At 32.8% G+C, this 20,322-nt stretch overlaps 1 long non-coding RNA gene across 1 annotated transcript; it reads right to left on the bottom strand.

Annotated features, from left to right (window-relative positions):
- Window positions 1-1,031: 1,031 nt before the first annotated feature.
- Window positions 1,032-19,437, bottom strand: LOC116667815. The gene is made up of 3 exons (XR_004324893.1): window positions 19,427-19,437; window positions 2,177-2,181; window positions 1,032-1,104 (listed from the first exon to the last, which is right to left on the bottom strand). It is a non-coding gene; the product is annotated as an uncharacterized LOC116667815 (long non-coding RNA).
- Between the last annotated feature and the right edge of the window lie 885 nt (window positions 19,438-20,322).

Here is a 20,322-nt window from a genome sequence, read left to right as displayed (position 1 = left end):
AATTGACAAAGATCCCATTAAAGAGGTCAAGAGTTAAAATTTCATAATGTTTTTATAAAATTAAAGAGATTGACAGAGCACTGACTCATCAAATTAGAAAACTGGCATAGAAACAAGCCAGGCAGAAGAGCTGGAAATGGACCTAAAGTACTGATCCTAAAAGAAGAAAAAAAGTTAATTAGATTACTTTCCAGAAAGCAAAGACTTTAAATTATTGAGACAGTATTTGGAAAACTTAACTAGTGAGATCTAAATTGCCCAAGTTGCAAATTTCTAAGGGAAAGAGGATAATGAACATAGTGTAGATGAAGTTTAGAAAGTGGTAAATAGGTGAAGGATACTCTTTGATAGCTTTGTAGTTACTAAATGTATTCTTCTGTGGAAAAGTTTGAGCAGTCAAAAGGTTAGTGTAAGGAACATTTTACACCTCTTTTTGATTTTTTGTCTTTCTCCTTCTAGTTCCTTTTTGAAAACAGTTGCCATTTTCCCTCATATTTACTTCTTCAATATTCTATCAATTCTGGGGTCTAAAAAATCAGTTTAGAATGGTTCCAGGTTAATAAAAAAACTATTTTAGAAATTTGTTAAAGAATATTTGATCAAGGTTATAATACTGATTTAAATTACTAAATAAACTTGAGTAAAATGCCAGCCAAATTATGTAATTTACTGGGAAGTCACATCATAAATATAAAACAGAGATAATTTTAATAATATAAAATGATGGTTTTATTGCACTGTAATTTTTTCATATTTCCTTATGAAGTTATGTAGAGTCTGAGGTTACATTACGTATGTTACAAATGTAGTAGATTCTCAAATCTTAAATGATTGAATATGTTTTCTTTTCATTTGACAGCTCAATTTAGCTAGCTGAAATTTACATGGCTCCTTGCAGATAAGTTATTTTATTATAAAAGCATTAATAAGAGTTATTAACTTTAGTGAAAATAGTAATATCTTTAAAATGACTAAATCGTGTTTTTGATATAGTAAACATTTCCCATTTTAAAATCTTAACTGAAAGTAAAATAAAATGACACGCATAGAGAGAGGGTGATGGTGGCTGAACAAGTATCCCAGTTTTTCCTCAGCATATTATTTCTATACTAGTTTTCATATTGCATCTCTGAATAATCCAAAGTCTCAACATTTCTAAAGATTAGCAAAAAGAAATTAGTTCATAAATTAGATGTCCAAAAAAGTCAGCTCTTTCAAGATTCAAGTCTTTGAGATGTCACCTATTTTGAAACAAAGAAGAAATTCTAACACTCACAAATAGGTTTTTTCTCTTTGTTATTTACAATTCTTTTGATTCCAATGTTGAAGATGTACTGTCATAAAAATAGCCCATTCAGAAATGTTTCTAAATCCTGGAAAATCATGTTTCGAACAGATATTATGTGTAACTGAGGTTAAAACTAAACTGCTTCTCCACAGACCCCCTGCAGAACATTTGGTCCTGTCCAAAATGTCCTTGATATTTGGTCCTGTCCAAAACCATTTGTCATAGACCAAATATGCTCATGGACATTTTGGACAGGATGAAATTTCAAGGATCTTTTGGCATGAACCAAATGTCTAAAGAAAAAAAAATTGTCTTATGGACCAATATCTTACGGATGTTTTCGACAGAACCAAATGTCTGCTAACCCACAAACCTTGTCTCAAGTTATATCACATTATTTTTCAACTGTATTTCTTAGAGGTAGTCTTTCTTTCATTCCTCTACTACTATATTTATTTTTTATATAGTCCCTGACTAAAACTAAAATATAGGTGGAATATACCTCTCTTGTTCATTAATAATTCTCCAATCCATGCTTTATTTAAATTAATCCATGCTATGAATATCCCTATTACAAAGACTTTGATCTTTTGATTCAAAGCACCCTATAGCTACCACCATTCAGTTATTTCTTCAGACAAGAAGAACTCTATGGAATATGCTGATTGTAAATTTCTGTGGAAAATCACAGTTTTTATATACAACAGGACAAATTACAAAATCCTTTCAACTCTAACATTTAGCTTGAAAGTTAAAGATGGAAAATCTATAACTATTTTTGCTTCTGCCCACATAAAAACAAAATAATTCATTCAGTTATTAAATACGCATAGAAATTCACTCTTTAGAGCTTACAAAAGTCTTTTCCTATTTATATTTTGTGTTTACCTGCTCTAAGCACAGAAGTAATAATCCTCTCACAGTAGTTATCTTGATTTTATTCTTAGTCTAAAATGTAGATGATATGGAGAAATCATTAAATATTTTTCTCCATCAGTTTCTGATTTTAAAAAACTATTAAAATGCTGTTTATTGTCAAATGAAAATATTAAATTTATACACTGTAATTGATGAAACTTTGGAAAATACAGAAAGCAAAAACAAATGACAATAAAAACAACACAGTAGTAGTAATTCCACAACACAGAGAAAATGATCAGTAACAGTTATTTACAACCTTTATTCTTTTCCCTTGCAAAGATTTTGAATATAGTTATTATACTGTAAATATCACTTTTTATCCTACTTTTGCTCACTGAAGATCCATCTTATCATTCCATTTTTTCTCTCATTCTGTATCAGAGGGGAACTACTTAGTTGCTTGTTATACATTTTTCACTTGTGATATCATGAGCCATAATAAATTATCAGTCAAGTGGTAATAATAGTGGTTATAAAATTAGATTCCTGCAATTTGAGTATGAACTAAGTAACACATTAGTTGTGCTACTTGGACAATTAATCAAAGACCCCTTAAGGTTTTTTTATCTATTAAATATGCAAAAAAGCACTGTCCACTGAGTGTCAGTGTTTTGAGGACTAAAGGAAGCAATCCATTCAAAGTCCTTACCATATAGCAAATGCTTAATAAATTTTACCTTTGTTTTATACTCTGTCTCCTTTTTCTCTCCTTTGTCAATCACTACTGCCACTACTATCACTACTCTCAGGTTGACTACTATTACAAGTAACACTAATACTATCTTCTAAATCCAAGTCCAATACTATATTCTAATGAGCAGATAGAGTCAGACTTTGCTTGGCATAATGGTCTCCAGGGTCATCCATGCTGCCAAAAATGGCAGAATTGCCTTCTGTTATTAAGGCTGAATAATGTTCCACTGTGTGTCAAATTTTTTTAATCCATTTGTGCACAGGTGGACATTTAGGTTGCTTCTATATCTTGCCTATCGTGAATAATGCTGTGATAAACATGGGGTACAGATATCTCTTTGATATGCTGAATTCATTCCATTGGATAGAGATCCAGAAGTAGGATTGCTGGATCATATTGTAGTTCTGTTTTTAACTTTCTGAGGAATCTTCATACTGTTTTCCATAGTGCACAAGGGTTTCCTTTTCTCTACATCCTCACCAACAATTGTAATTTTTTTTATAATAGCCATTTTATCTAGTTTAAGGTGATAGATTATCATGGTTTTTATTTGTCTCTCCCTGATGATTAGTGATGTTGAGAATCTTTTCATATACCTGTGGGCCATTTTAATGTTTTCTTGGGAGAAATATTGATTCAGTTAATTCCCCATTCTTTAATAGAGTTTTGGCTTTGTTTTTGTTGTTGTTGGTTTGTTTGTTTTTCTGCTACTGAGTTGTAGAAGTTCTCTATATATTTTGGACTGCATGATACCATTTATATGAGAAATATAAAATAGTCAAACTCTTAGAAGTGGAGAGTAAAATGGTAGTTGCCAGGGTCTGGGGGGAGGGGAAGTGGGGAGGTGCTAGTCAAAGGGTATAAAGTTTCAATTATGCAAAATGAATAAGTTCTAGAGATCTGCTGTAGAGCATAGTGCCTCTAGTTAACAAAAGTACTGTATACTTAAAATATGGTTAAGAGGATAGATCTTATGTTAAGTATTCTTATCACAAAAAGTAATAATAATAATAAAGAAGACAGGAAAAAACTTTTGGAGGTGATGGATATATCAATGGCATAGATTGTGGTGATGATTTCACAGATGTATATACTTCTCGCCAAACTCATCAAGTTGTGTGCATTAAAAATGTACAGCTTTTTGTATGTCTATCATACATCTATAAAGTGGTTTTAAGAAGAAAGAAATAAAAATCTCCATCACAGAAAACCAAAAAAAAAGCGTAAGATTTTGGAGTCAGACAAACTTAGATAAAATCTTTAGTAGACTTTAACTAACTGTGTGGATTGAGAAAGTACCTAATCTCTCTGAATCCCAGACTTCTCATCTAAACATGGGGATAATAATGCAGCTATAAAACTGTCATTTTTAGGCATGTCTACATGGCTTGCAAAACTCCTGGCAATGATTAGGCATCAGGTAAATATTAGTCCCTGTTTCATCTCCCAGTCTTCCCATGTGTAATTCAATTACTGGAGTTTAATTTTGTTTGAAATCTATATAATGATCATCAATATGTTCCATAACTTATGTTTACCATTTAGTGAGAAAAAATGTAAGTTGCTTAAGGTCCAAATATTTAGAACAGCAAGAGAAGAAAAAGGAGGAAACATTGAAAAAGGCACTGAAGCTGTGAAATAATTTTTAACATTTTCTATTCTGAACTGGGAATTTGAAAGCACAGAAGAGTATTTATATTTAACTTAGTTCACTGAGGCTTTGTCCATATTTTCTCTTGAGAAAATGTGTTATCGATTTATGAGATAGACATCTCTGATTATGTTAAGTTGCATAGAATTGACCTTTGTGTAGAGTTGAAATTAATAGAGTATTTTTATTTCAAAATCACTAAAGAAATGCTAGCTGTTAACTTGAAAAGTGAAATCCTTTTCCAGGGGATTAAAGGTGTCTACATCAAGAATTATAATAATATTTTAATATTGTAATAGTAAGCTAGACCAGTTCATTGTGGCCTTTTAACACTTGAGAACAACTTATTATTTGAAGAGTATACTTTTTAAATGAACATGTTTATAATTACAATGAAGGTCTGGAAATGATGTAGGTATTTGCAGAAATCAGGAGACAAAGGTTGCATGGAAAACTTTAAACACCTGTTCAAATAAAAGTTGTTAGCTATGTTTGAAAAGTACTTCCTACAAAGGATCTGTATTCAGGAATCTCCTTTCTGAAATGTTTGCATATTTGATAGTCACAAGACCAATGCAGTGACATTCTGTATGTGCAACTGAAGAAAAAACGTTCCAGAGAGCACAAGCTCACCAGTTCATGACAAAATGAATCATTTTAAAATGATAAATAATTTTCATGAAGGGCTAAAAACTATAATTTTGTTTGAATGCTATAATACTTTTTTTAGGGATTTAAATTGATGTTTAGACCATTAACTTTCCATTTCACTTTGGTGGGTAGATACTTTTACAACAAGCTTCTTATTTTCTTCTGCAAAGCAATTAAATTAGGCTATTGATGACTTACAGTAACTGTGACTGGTGCCTGTATTTTACTACTTTAGGTATCAGTGACATAAATGTGAGATATACTCTGAAATCTAGTATCTTAAGAGAGAAGAAAAACAGCTAATGGAAAGTTATTTAGAATTGAAAAGACAAACATAAAGAGGGAAAATTAGGGTCTAGTTAGGGTCTAAGCTGACAAGTAAAACAGACACATTGATTTTTCTCTATTGTTTGGTACAGTGTACATTGTTATCCAGAAATATTTACTCATTTAAAATAGAAGCCCCCAAAACGACTGCTTGGCAGCTCAGTTAAGCATAAAAGGATTAGTTATATAATGAGAAGACAAGCAAAGTGTTTGAGAGTTAGAAAGAATTTACTTTTCCATTTAGGAAGAACATTTATTTTCCCAAGAGACAATCTGGTGAATCTGTCCTTTCCAAAAAAGCAGAAAAGAACTTTAGATCTTAAAGTAAACAGCGAAAGCTCTATCATTTACTTAATAAAATTGGTACCCTTTAAGAATTTATACACTAAATATCTGATTTTCTGAGACTGTCACTTCGTTTCTGCAATTTGGATTCCTGGTGCTCTTCATGTTCTAGGTTTCTCAGATTCAGGACTGTTGATATTTTACACTGGGTGATTTTTTTTTTAATAAAGTGCATAGTGCCCTGTGCATTGTAGGATGTTTAAAAACATCTCTAGCTTGTCCTCACTAGAAGCTAATACCACTATCCACCTCAATCACGACAGTCAAGTGTCTCTGCATCTTACTGATCTTCTCCAGGAGGACAACATTGCCCCAGATGAGAACTTTTTAAACCACAGTGGGAACATAAAGCATTGTTTTTCTATTATTTTAGGACATTTAAGTTTTTTCCAGTTTTGGGCTATAGTGAGTCAAACTGTTCGGAACATCTGTTTATAAGACTTTCTGTGGATGTAAGTTTTTGTTTCTCCTGGGTAATGCTTAGTAAGATTATAGGGGGATATTCTGTCTGGGACATCCTCCTTCCACACTGGCTTCTACTAAGTGTGCCATATTCTTACGTGATCCATGCAGTTCACTGTTAAATTATCTCTTACTTTCAATCTCATGGCCTTTTAAAATTTGGTACTCTTTTTCAAATGCTTATAGGTTTCTCTTAAGAATAGGAGTCACTTTTGTTACAGTAGGCCCATGCTGGGCTGTGGAAAGACTGGGTTTTCTCAGATCTCCTCATGGCATACATAGGAAACTGGATACTCTCGTTCCTCTTTTGGCATGTTGAGACATAAGGGCTTTGACTCATTATCATTCCATCTACATTTCTTTTTTGATACCTTACATTCTCCACTGGTTTTATCTGAGAAGCAAAAATAAACAAACAAAAATCCTATCGATTCACATCCAACAACTGTGTCTGAAGTCCTTCCCTCTGCTGTGACCACTGCTTCTTCTCACCCAAAACCCCGAGAATGAACATTGGAAAGCTCTTCAGCAGAGCCTCCTGCGTTCTCACGACCCTGACTGCTAGAAGCAACAGCCAAGATTTGCAGGAGAATTTTCATGCTACTTTCCTCTTCTAAGACTTGTGAAAATGCATCGAATTGTCAGAAGACAAAAACATTACATCCAGAATTCTGGCTTCAAATTTTCCAACTTCTCTAAATAACAGGAGGAAGGAATATATTAGAATCAATGCAAATATACCCTCCTGCCGAGGCAAACTTACTATCTAACTAGTGAAGGATGAACCCTAGCACTTCTCTTGTACAGATTTCAATGACTGCTGGAGTACTGGGGGATTGCAATGTTCTAAGTGAGGAGGACAAGTCAAGTTGCAGAAAGAAAGCATTGCACTATGAGCAGCTATAGTAAATGCCACACCAGACAGTGGTGTGAATCTCTACAGCACATGAGAGAAAAAAATCACTTTTAGGCCTAATTTTGTATTTATATTACACTGTTATTTTTCTTAAAGTTTCCCCCAATTATGTAAGTTTTAGGTCCCACAAAACCTGTCTTAGCTCCTGCCTTGTACAGATTCCAGCAGGGATGTTGATACAAACTATTTCCCAGAGTTTAGGAAATACGTACGGGCTGAAGAGATATATTTGGGAATTGTCAGCATGTAGAGGGAATTTAAAGTCATCAGTCCACTACTAAGGGAGTAAATATAGATATAAAAGAGGTCCAAATGACAATCCCTGAGGCATGTCGAAATTTAGAAGCCCTGGAGATGGTAAAGGATACTGGAAAAGAACAGCGAGACAGAAAAAAGTAAGAAATGTGGTGGTTCAGATGCCAAGTGAAAATAAGCATTTCTAAGAGGACTTGATCATCCATGCCACATGCTAATCTCATTAATTTTAAAGGTGAACATAATTATATCAACCAAAGTAATAGCTAATGCAGACCACACTTTAGGTGTATTCAAACACTCCTAATCCTCACAACAATTCCATGAGGCAAGTGTTAGTTACATTTCCAATTTTGGAAAATGAGGACTCTGTGACCACAAAGGTTTAAGAGACTTGTCCACTATCATGCAACTATTAAGTAGGCAGATCAGGATTTGCACCTACTCCACCTGGCTCCAGTGCCCACAAGCTCAGCTACTCTTTTATAGAACCAGGTATTTGTCAGTGTTTGAGGACAAGTAAAAAAAATCTGTATATCATTTCAGTGAATTCTGTCAATGACTGTTTCAGACCTGAATGTGTTCACTGCCTAGACAGTCTGCTTATTTAGTATAATTATGGGTAATTTATTTCCTTCTGACAAATGAATAACTTGTATAAACTCATAAAGAGACTCCACTGTATGTGTTTCTGAATCCAAGATTTTATTCCTGGGAAGTATTTTTTTCATCATTTCATCCTCCATTCTATCATAGTCATCTATCTGCATTTTTCATCTAATTGTCAAACACTGACATACCGCTTAAATGTAAAGAAGGGCAGAAACTGAGCTGCTGATAAAAGACTCAGTGCACATGTTTCGAATTAAGAGCTAGCAGTGGCTGCAAAATCCCTCCTCTTCCTATTTGGACGGAAGTTCCTGAGACCACATCATCTATCTATCCTCTGAGTTACTCCAGAACCAGTCCAGCAGGGAGGGTCTTCATCCCTGTTGCAAGAGATCCTCTTCACAGGGAGGCACACCCTCCAGCAAAGCCCAAACCATAATTGAGATTTCCTGGCAAAATCCATGTGTGAAGAATCAAATCCTGAGAAACCCTGCAGGAGAAACTTTCCATTGATTTCAGCTGTGCTTAATTCTCCATAAAACTTTATAGAAGGTGGTCAATTGGTTAGTGTTTTGGGATAGATTCTCCTGCCATAGAGGACAAAAAAGAAAATAAAAAGGGAGCAGATGTACCATTTTTTCTCTGAAGGTGAAAAGAAAGTCTGCCCTTTTTGCCACTTCAGACACCCATGACTAAACAGTGATGGACATGTCGAAGGGCTGGGTGGAATTCACGTTCTGCTGTGAATTTTATTTCAGTGTAACAAAACCAATTGTCTTCAGTGTATAAAAACAACCACAGAAGAATGAAAATCAGACACCCTAAAATTATTCAGTGGAAACTGTGTGATTTGATGTGACTAGAATGTCACTAATACCTAGGTGCAATCTGTATATATAAACTGAGTTTGCTACTTGTCACAAATCCAGAAAACAAATACATTTCTTGTACTGTGACGCCCTTAGGGAGAATTGCACTTGATCATCTACCTGGGCCCTTTCCAAAAGATTTTACTGAAATAAAAGAACCACAGTAATATTTGAACTAAATGTTCAACTGGGTTTGAAAAAGAGACGGTCAGAAACTTATTTCTTTGAAAAATTGAAAGGTCCTCAGTGGGTCCTTGAGGTTATGTGTATATCATGCTTCAAATGAAATGAGGGGAGAAATCTCATACTCACTAGGAATGAGTAAAGCAGTAATAATGATTACTGTATTAAAATGATGTATAGCATATTTTTATTGACATACAGTCAGTTTATAATGTGTCACTTTCTGGTGTACAGCATAATGTTTCAGTCATACATATACTGTAGCGTATATTAAACAAAAAATAATATCATAACCAAATTTATCTCAGAATTTTACAAAGAATAAATTAGAGCACCTGACTATTGTCATTTGGTGTTTACACTCTGAGAAAGCCTTGTTTTGTCGTCAGTCTTGCTTAATAAAATGTGCTCAGAATTGTACCAAATCCATGAGGTATTCTTTCTGGGATTGATAATACTCTCTGTTTCTTTAAATCACTTATTAAATATTTAACCATTCCAATAACATAGAGAATTACTTATTTCCCTAAAAAAGCATATGACAAGTTTTACTTTGAAATATCCCATATTCTTAGCCTAGTTCCCACCTAATTATATTCATGACTATTCTCTGTTTCTTAATTAACAGTGTTGAATACTCAAGCTAAGGAAACATTCCAAGTTACAAATAGTCTACATGTATGTATTAATGTAGCTAGATACGCAGGTAGGTAGATAGACAGATAGACAGGTGATACTGTAGGTAGCATGGATGAAGAGCAGATTTGAAAATGTACTTTCATGCAATGATAAAATATTATTAGCTAAAAGGTATTATCCACTTATGTCTTCACTTTCCAGATGTGAAGTCAGACCTACCTACTTTTGAATCTAGGCTCTCTTTCTCGCCAGCCTTGTGACTGTGGGCTTGTTAATTAATAGACTTGGCCCTCAGTAGCCTTATATGTATGCTTGGGATACTAAATATAATTTACTTAATAGAGGAGTTATTGGACAAAATAGAATAACATATAGAGAGCAAAGGAAAGCATCTGCTTTGTGATAAATATTCAATACATGACAGCTATTTTTCTTATTAAATGATGTGGGTTGACATAATGATAATAAATTACCTGATATATGTAAATTACAGAAGTTTATTATATTTCAAATACAGATGTCCTGAAGAGTTACTCTGTTAACACTTTTTGCTTCATTTTTCTATTATGTGTATTATAGTTTTTAAATGAGTTGAATAATTCTAGTAATTGAATATCTACATCATCTAGAGTATGCAGAGCTAATACTGATAATCAAAAACAAGTATTCTCAAAATCAAGCAAACTTTAGGAATGCCTTGGCAGAGAGATAGTTATCAAATTGACAGTTTTAAGGTGGATTTAACATTTATATCATTATTATCACTTATTAAATTTTGATTATTAATACATTTATTTTATTTTATTGAAGAGTATCACTTAATGATAATAAAGGTTTTATAAAAATTAATAGTTTTCCACAAAATCTTTTTTAGGTATGACAATCTATTTTACTACATTATTTCAAGATACAGTCATTCTCCTAATTTACACTAGTTATAATCAATAAAGTGGCTGCAAATGCTGAATTAATGAATACTGAATCATTGCTCCTGGGGAAATATAGGATTAAGTCCTTGTGAGCCCCTTCACAGCATTTTTAGCAGCTGATCATTAGCTAACTTGTTTTGTGTGTTTCTGTTTAAAGACATGTTATTTAAAATACATTATTAAATTATTAACATTGAACTCAATGAACTTAATAGAAGTCAACTGCATTGTAACTCCTGCCTAAACAAACTTATCTAACATATGCATTTATTTTTTTCCCATAAGGCACATCACTACCTGCTTGTGCTTAGGAACAGGAGACCTGCTTTGAGATTATGCTTGGATATCATCTTAAACAACAAAACAACCAACCAAAAGCACAAAAATTGGCACTAACCAGACCACAAAAAAGAACACTAATTTACAGTATAAGATCTGAAACAAGAATTCACAGCTGGGAACATGTGTGTCTGGAAACTCAAATTTTTCTCTTCTCCTCTCAAGTCTGTAAGTGACTATGAAAGTGTCCAGAGTACTGACTTGAGGGTTACAAATAGATTTTCTCCAGTAGGCAAGTTTGCAAATATGGAATCCATGAATAAAGAAAATTGCCTGAATATTTACAGCAACATTCTGTCTCCAGCGAATGTCTAGTGAAACTCGATCCTATTTTTCAAGTTGTCATATATTAACCATTAACTTCATGTCCCAGAAAGAATGTGAATCAGCCATATCCAAAAAGAAATGATTGGTTTTTTTTTGGTCTTCACTATGAGAGTTGACTAAAATTTGTGTAATAATGAACACAGACCCACTCTGATTCACCCAGAATAAGACATTTAGTTTTTTTTTTTTTTACCATAAAAAGGTTTTCCTTGTAACACATTTTCCTACATTTCTGAACAATGACAAAAGCAACAGCAACAAATGAAGAGCTTTAAATTTTTTTCTTAATTCAGTAATGTAAATCACTACTCTGAAAGACTTATACATCTTAGAAGTGAATACAATTAGATATAGTCTCATAACGTAGTGTCCAGCTTTAGTCCAGGCAACAGTGGTGTGTTTGACACCACATTTTGTAGCTTTTTCAGTCATGGAAGGAAAATAGTACAGATGTTGCCAAAGTAAAAATAAAATAAAGACAGGAGGTTTTCTGGTCAGGTGTTGAGAAAATATGTCCCCAGAGAGGAAACACTGACTTGCTGAACACAGCTTATCAATTCAAATCTTTTTTAAAGTTAAGATGGGCATCTCAGTCATAATTCAATCTATTCATGTGCTTCACCCCATTATTTTCTATCTTTTGAAAGCTATTGATATGGAGACACTTATTAAGAAGATAGATTTTGACATTATTTAAATTCAGTGGAAGAGGGTGGACAGTGACTAGAAAATTTCTTAAGAGCGTTTTTAGCTTTATTAAAATGATGATCCCTAAAATGTTAATTCAAACTTGAATAGCTAAATGGTAAAATACATTTTGAAGCTATGCTTCATTATTTCTTTCATGCAATAAAGTCAAACAAAAGTACTTTATCAGTAATCACATTTTTCAATTACTGAGTCTTTTGTAATTACAAAATTAAAAGGATATATTTAAAGAAAACAGAAACATGTAATTTTAGGTGAAACAGGGAGAAAAAAAATGATCATTGCATTGCTAAATATGGGAGATATACAGTGATGTGCTGCCTAATTTTTAACAATCAGCTCTCCAAACACACACACAAACAACCCTTTAATTTGTAGTATTTTCCAATTTTCTGTGTAAATAAATACTCCCACCATGGCTGATTTTAAACTACTAGAAGATCAATAAAGATGAAACAGAGATGGGAAGCAATAGAAGCATTTGGCTCTGACACAATGATCAATGCTGACTCCAGCACACCATTGATTATTTCTCTAAATAATTTTTTTCATAAATATGAATTTTTCACCAACAAACAGACAAAATTATATTCTTAAGGAATATGGCTTAATCTTGCATTATATGTAGCATCAGGGGAAAAAAATGCCAATATTCTTGAAACTTAATTCATCTTCCTGATTATTTTTCCTAAAGTTTATATACATTATTGAAATATTATTATTGGCACTTATTTTTAAGGAAGCAAATGATCATTTATAAATATGTACCTTATATGTAAATAATTATTATGTTGAAGCATATAGTTGTTCATCAAATATTTAAATCAAAATAGTTAGTCTAAAAAAATAATCTTGTCTTCTCTTGGCATTTATGCCTAAAAGGGCAGTGCATGGGTGTAGGTGTTTGTGGGTGTGGGTGTGGATGAGTATGAAGATAAATGTGATGGTGAGAAAGAAAGAAAAAGAGAGTAGGGGGCGAGGAAGAGGAATATCTTTCCTAAGTACTGTAAAGATATTACCAATAGGCTTAATTATGAAGAACACATAAAACTTACTGGGTGGAGAGGAAATAATTTGTGACAAGGTGTCATGAAAATATCAGTAATATATTAAAAGGATTGAAATTTTTTTCAGTTAAATATGCATTCTCTATTTTGTTTCTATCATTTTACTTGACATTTTCTTTTCACTCTGGAATTAAGATTCCAAAATAGGATGATTTTTTCTTCCTTCTTTTATTTGATATTTGTAATAGAGTTTGAATCATCTAAGTGGGATTGTAGATATATGAAGTAGTAGATGAAAACTGAAAATCACGCCTTAGAAGAATTGATATAGTTTCCTGCTCAAATTTTGTGAAAGTGATCTTTTTATTTTAGAATGTAATTGCAGAATTTCATATCAGCTCATGCTAAAAACATTTAAATTCCATGCACTACTGAAATAACGTAGTCCTTTTTACAATTACTTTTATTGCAAACAATGTTTTCAAGTTACAGATTGTAAGGTTTTTATTTGAATTTGATTTCATAGTCGTCTCTCCTTTTTTATTCAAATGGAATTAAAATCAGATATATCATTAACCATTACTACTAGTTTGCTAATGCTCATTTAACACAGTAAGTCTACTACTAAAGTGTAATTTCAAAAGTAAAACTATGACTCTTATGCAAGTATAAACTGAGCATGTGTCAAGTTGAACTTATTACTTAATTAGGGAACAATAAGATGAACATAATGTCAAAGAGCATTAATGATTTCATAATTAAGACACATTTACAGGCACATTTCTAATAAGAAATGAGAGTTAGGTTTTAATTGTGTTAGATACTATATTAGGCTGTTTCACAGGACAACAGCCATAAACTTCTACTGCAGAAATTATTTGTACCTTTATGTAAAATTATTGATACCTTAACATGTAAATTCACCAAGTTTGTGGACTTAAGTCAATGATCTTAATGGCAGATTCCTCATTTTCTTTGGATTTTTCCAATCCTATTAAATAAATTATCCTAAATTATGTCTATTTTTCAAAATATAAACATGATTTGAGATGTTTAATTATTTTATGAAATGAGATCCAAAATGTATTTAGATAATTCAAGTTTTTTGCAAATATCAATAAAATGTTTATTGATTCTCAGCTTTGTGCCAGATATTGCTCTATATGCTAGATATATAATAATGACCAAGGCAAAAATCCCTGCCCTCATATAACTCAAATTTTAGGTGCAGGAGAAAACAGATAATTAAACTAATCACATTATATACATACATCCTATAACATTTTTGAAGGTTGCACGTGCTATGAAAAAGGGAACAAGCTATTGAAACATAACAGAAATTTACAATGGGGATTAGGGAAGGGGAATATTGCAGTATTAAACAGTGGTCAGGGTAGTCTCATTAAAACAATGAGATTTACCCCTTTAGAAAGAAGTAAATCTAGCACAGAGATCCTAGCTTCCATATACCATTCTCCAATAAAAGGAACCATGAATCCTTAAAGAAATGACTGATTTTAAGACTGGAACAGAGAAAATACAAGATAATCGTGGAGCATCTTGTAGTACTAGAATATAAGGAGTGCACAAAAAAACCAAGATACTGGGCATGTCAAAGGGACACAGGAGTCAAACGTAAAGAACTCTCAGTGGCCAAAGCCTCCCAGTATATGGAGCTTAATTCCAGTTTCCCTTGGGGGTGGGCTGGATTTACTGATATGCTTTCACTTAATAGAGTGTGGAAAGAGAAAAATGGTAACTTTACAATAAAGAAACCTGATAAACATTACCTTAGCCAAGTAATCAATAGTAACATCCTCAGTGAAGTCATGTGAATATCATTTATCTTCTAATATGATGTGATGAAAAGACATTTTACCTTTGTAATGTACTTTCCAAAAACCCATAATCTCAGTGTAATCATGAGGAAAAAATAAGAAAAGCATAAACTAAGAGGTATTCTATGAAAACACCCAGCCAGTTATCTTTAAGGCTGTCCAGGTCATGTAAAACAAAGAAACACTGAGAGATTGTAACAAAAGAGGAAAATTAGAAGAAATGACAACTATATGCAATGTGATATCTTGAATTGGATCCTTAAAAAGAAAAAGGACTCTAGTGGAAATCCAAATAAGGTCTGGAGTTTAGTTAACAGTAATGTACCTATATTAGCTTCTTAGTTTTTGTCAAATGTACCACACAGTTTAAAAGATAACATCGGGGAAAACTGAAATTAGCTGAGGGATACATAGGGTCTCAATATATTATCTTTGTAAGTCTCCTATACAAGTAAAATTATTCCGAAATAAAATGTTTATTTTTTTTAAAAGGTGAGATTTGAGCAAATATTTGAGTGAAGTAAGGGAGTGAGCCTTGGAAATACTGGAGCTTGAGGCATGCGTAGAAGTATTTCTGTTACAGGAAATAATCAAACAAAGGTGGCTAAGTGCCAGGGTTGTTCAGGGGACATCAATGAGGCAAGTATGTTTTCCTAAAAATGAGCGAATGAGCAAGTGAGGGATCAATGAGAGAAGAGAAGCTTTTTCTCAAGGGGAGTGAGACATGTGAGTATGTGTGTTACGTGACACTTGTGTTTGTAGGAACCTCTCCCAAATTTGCAAGATTTTCAATGTGGTTTTTTTTCAGAGTTTACATCAGCTACAATTTTTGTTATTCTCACATCTCTTTACTCCTAATACATTCTCAACTCTTTCTCTTGAGAGGACACTGTTACTCAGTGGAATAAAGGACAACGGAAGAAAAAATGTAATATGAGTATTTCTACACTTATTTATATGTGGAATATTTAATTCATTGCTTCTACCAAGTACAAAATAAAAATATTTCACAACACTTTCTAAAATGTCCCAGATTTGACTTTACTACTCTAAGATTAATAATTATTTTCTTGGTTATAATTAAAGTTCCTAATTTAATATATTACAATTTGGTATAATTTGCTTTTTATTTGCCTTGTGTATAATTAAATTTTCACCTCTTCACCATCTTCTAAGCATGCAAAAGGTACACTTCTGTGGCATTAAAAAATGTTAACAACTGTGACTTATCCCAGTCTATGTTGTCAGATAGAATTATTATTCTAAGCATTACAAAACTGTACTTAGATCTGAATATGTTTTTGGACCTGCAGATTCTTTTAAGCGTTTCATTTTCTTAGCATTTGTGATATAATTAATCAAAAATCTATCTATTTGTGCTGGTGTTAAAATAGTACTTTATTCAACCTCCTTTAGAGATTTGTTCTCCAGCTGAAGATATGTATCAGCTAGATGGAGTTGGTAGAACTTCATAATATGAAAAAAGAATATGTTAATGTTATCTGATTGTTACTGTCAATATACTAGGTTTCTACAGTGTCAGATTATTTTTTTAATCCACAAAATTGTCTCTAGAGGAAAAAAAAACAAATACATAAATCAAAATTTAAATGACAGTTTATACTCATTCGCTTATATATAGGCCAAAAATAATTAGAAAAGAAAGTATCTTATTTGTTAGAACTTTGTCAGAGTTGAAAAAGGTGGTCATTGGAGGTCTTCTAGTCTAAATACCCTACCAAATTCAGCATAACTTTTTTCAAGTTACCATGAGAAGCTGTCAGTTTATTCTTCTTTTAGACATGGATAGGATAAGGGATTCAGGACTTCCTGAGGTAGATAGCATATTTACAGGTACATGTACCTATATTTATAAAATTCTACTTCATTGACTAAAAATATACAGCACAAACTTTTACCTAATTATCTGAGTTCTGTACTCTTTAGCTACATAAATCAATCCACTCTATCCCAAGACACACTTTCAAACATTAATGCCACAGTCTCTCTTTTTTCTAAATTGTCTTTTCTAAAATGTTCTCTCACTTTACCCTAAGACCAATTCAAACCACTGTCTGAGGAAAGCACATGCCATAAAGCTGCAGATTTCCGTGATCTCCCAGGCACTTGATGTCTCACAGTCATCCCAGGCACAAGGTAAATGTTTTTGCTGTGTCCTATAGTTCTTCCTTTAACGCTGACCTTGCATTCATTCAAACCCAAAGTGTTGAGTTGCACTGAACTTGTATGAGATTTTTGTTTTTGTTTTTTTTCCCAGTGTGACTAACCTTGGCAATTTTTCTACAGTACACATTTTTGCACTTTTATTCAACTCTTCTTCATGTCACTTTTTAGAAGGTCTTTTGGGTTTTTCTCATGATAATATAGGTATTATTTTTAAAAATGTCTACTAGAGACATGCTAAGAAAATTGAAAATATATTGTAGTAGAACATATTTTTGAACAATGTCTTAATATTTTTTGTCACTGGATAAATTGCCGAAGGAATAGACTTTGCAGTAAGATGCAAAGAATACGTTCAGTATACTTCTGAACAAAATAAAGAAGTTACTGTATAAATGATTGAAATTTCATTATAATTCATATTCAGTTCCAGAAAACAGTTTTGCAAAATTTGCTGGTCTTTTTGTTAAGTTTATTCTTTGAACTCAATACAAATAGGATTCTTTGTCTTAATGATTTGTGTATATGTTTTGCATTTTTACAAATAATTTACAGGGTTAGATTTTAATGCATTTGTATAGATAATACACAGATTTCCATTCTATATGAGAAATATTTCTCTTGGGGAAGAATATATGCAGATGTCTGTTAGTTTTCTTTTGGGGTTAGGGTTTGAAAAGATAAGCTAAATTCATTACAAAACACATTTATTAAAAGCACAATTTCTCTGGTTTTGAGTCAATTTAGGTGAAGAATAATATGTAAATTTTAGAGGGTAATCTAATGACAACAGCTTATCAAATTTTACCATTGACCACAAAAAGCTTCTTTAAGGAGAAAATTAGCCTTGATGTACTCATGAATACATATGATTGGCAGTGGTACAGTTATAGGTTTACATAAATGGCTATTGTTGATCCCCAGAACACGGTTCAGCAGTAGCAAGAAACAGAGTAGAACAGGACCCAGGGCATAGCTGAATACATTAATCCTGTAAGAGTCCACAATAATTCTCAAGGATTCTAACTGGAAACCATCCAATCTACTTCCTCTTAGCTCACATGCATATTATAAACTTGTTAGACAAGCAAGACGTCATCTAGAAGGGCTATTTCATGTTATTTACCTAGATGTGAAAAGATGGGACAAAACCTTAAAATTAAATTTTAAATCCATATTTAATTGGATATTAAATTTTAGTGACATTTCATGTTGGACTATGAGGTTACTATAGCCTAAAAAATCAATATAATTAAATATAAATATCATTAAATATTATTAAGTCCATTTAACATTAATAGTTATTAATATTATTAAGTTTATTAAGAATATAGCTTGCTACCTAAAAGTAGATATGCTCCACGTAATATAGTTTGTTTAAACTGGGGGTTTCAAGCAGATATGTCTGCAGAGACTAGGCAGGAGATATGCAAGCGTGAGAAAGACCAGGCAGAGACTGAGGCAGACAGGAGAGCCAGAGCTTATCTAAAAGGAATAGCTGCCACCAAGTTCTAGTTAACTATGGCTCTGAGAGAATTCAGGGCTAGTTTTTGAAGCTAGGTTAACACTTTCTGTGAGGGTTCAAGTTGAATTGGGTCTGTGACTTGACAGTTTTCAAACTGTGGTTTAGGAAATGTGTTCCATCCTATATCTTATTTCTCATATCCTGCCTGCACTCCCACCAACAGCCCCTAGTCCTAATAAAAATTTCTAATATTTATCCAGTATCTTATGTATGCAAGGCATATTCAAAGCATTTTATGTGTTATTAATTTAATAAAATTAGTTTATCTTTATTTTACAGAGAAGTAAATATTTCCTTACACAGGAAGCAGCAGATCAACTATTCAAATGGTCACTGGTTAAACTCCACACCACACCCATTGATCCATCACACCATGCTGCCTCTCCACAAGTGTGCGAATCACAAAGTAGACTACCATTCATCATCAGTAAAACTAGATAGTCTTGCTGGCATATTACCTATTGCAAGGCTCTAAACCTATGCACATCCACCACTTAGTTCTCATGTGATTTTTAACCCATTGACATTACTTTTTTTTACTGGTTAATGGTGTTGAGTATAAATCGGAGGTTTGCAGTTGAATGCTAATGTTGTAGTGTTTTGACTTTTAAATTGCTGTCAATTATGTTGACATTATTTGGCTCTGAAGGTTTGGATGGAGCTATACCAGAATACATGATATTTGGGCAATTTATTTTTTAATTTCCAATTTTTTATATTTTTAATAGACCTTATATCTTTGAGCAGTATCAAGTTTACAGCAAAATTGAACAGAAAGAGAGTTCCCATAGGCCCTCTGCCCGACTCATGCACAGCCTCCTCTACTAACAACCCCCTGCCACAGAGAGGTACATGTTTTTTAAAATCAATGAACCTACATTGACACATCATTATCATCCAGAGTCCACAGTTTATATTGGGGTTCATTCTTGCTAATGTATATTCAATGAGTTTGACCAATGTAAAATGGCATGTATCCACCATTGTATATATTATCATACAAAATAGTTTCACTGCCCTAAAAATCATCTGGATGTTGACTCATCCTTTCTTTCCCTCATTCCTGGAAGCCACTGATTTTTTCACCGTCTCTACAGGTTTGCCTTTTCCGGGAATGTCATCTAGTTGGAATCATACAGCCTTTTCAGATTGGCTTCTTTCACTTTTTAATATAAATTTAAGGTTCCTCCCTGTCTTTTCATGGTTTATAGCTCATTTCTTTTTAGTGCTGAATAATATTACATTGCCTGGGTATACTATAGTTTATTTATCCTTTCCCCTATTGAAGAACATCATGACTGATTCCAAGCTTTGGCAGTTATGAACAAAGCTGCTATAACATCCATGTGCAAGTTTTTCTGCGGACATAAGTTTTCAAATCACTTGTGGGCACAATCATTGGATCATATCATAAGGATATGTTTAGTTTTTAAGAAACTGTCACACTGTTTTTCAAAGTGGCTGCACCATTTTGCATTCTTATAAGCAATGAGTTAGAGTTCCTATTGCTCTACATCCTCATCAGCATTTGGTATCATTAACATTTTGGAATTTAGCTATTCTAATAGGTATGTAAAAACATCTTTTCATATGATTATTTTCTTTCAGTGCGTGTTCTTTTATAAGCTATCTATTTAGGTCTTTTGCCCATTTTT

This window comes from Camelus ferus, chromosome 12, assembly GCF_009834535.1.
Source record: "Camelus ferus isolate YT-003-E chromosome 12, BCGSAC_Cfer_1.0, whole genome shotgun sequence".
NCBI classification, from domain to species: Eukaryota; Metazoa; Chordata; class Mammalia; order Artiodactyla; family Camelidae; genus Camelus; species Camelus ferus.
The sequence above is the reverse complement of the archived record's forward strand: the minus strand, read 5'-3'. Positions and strand labels throughout refer to the sequence as shown.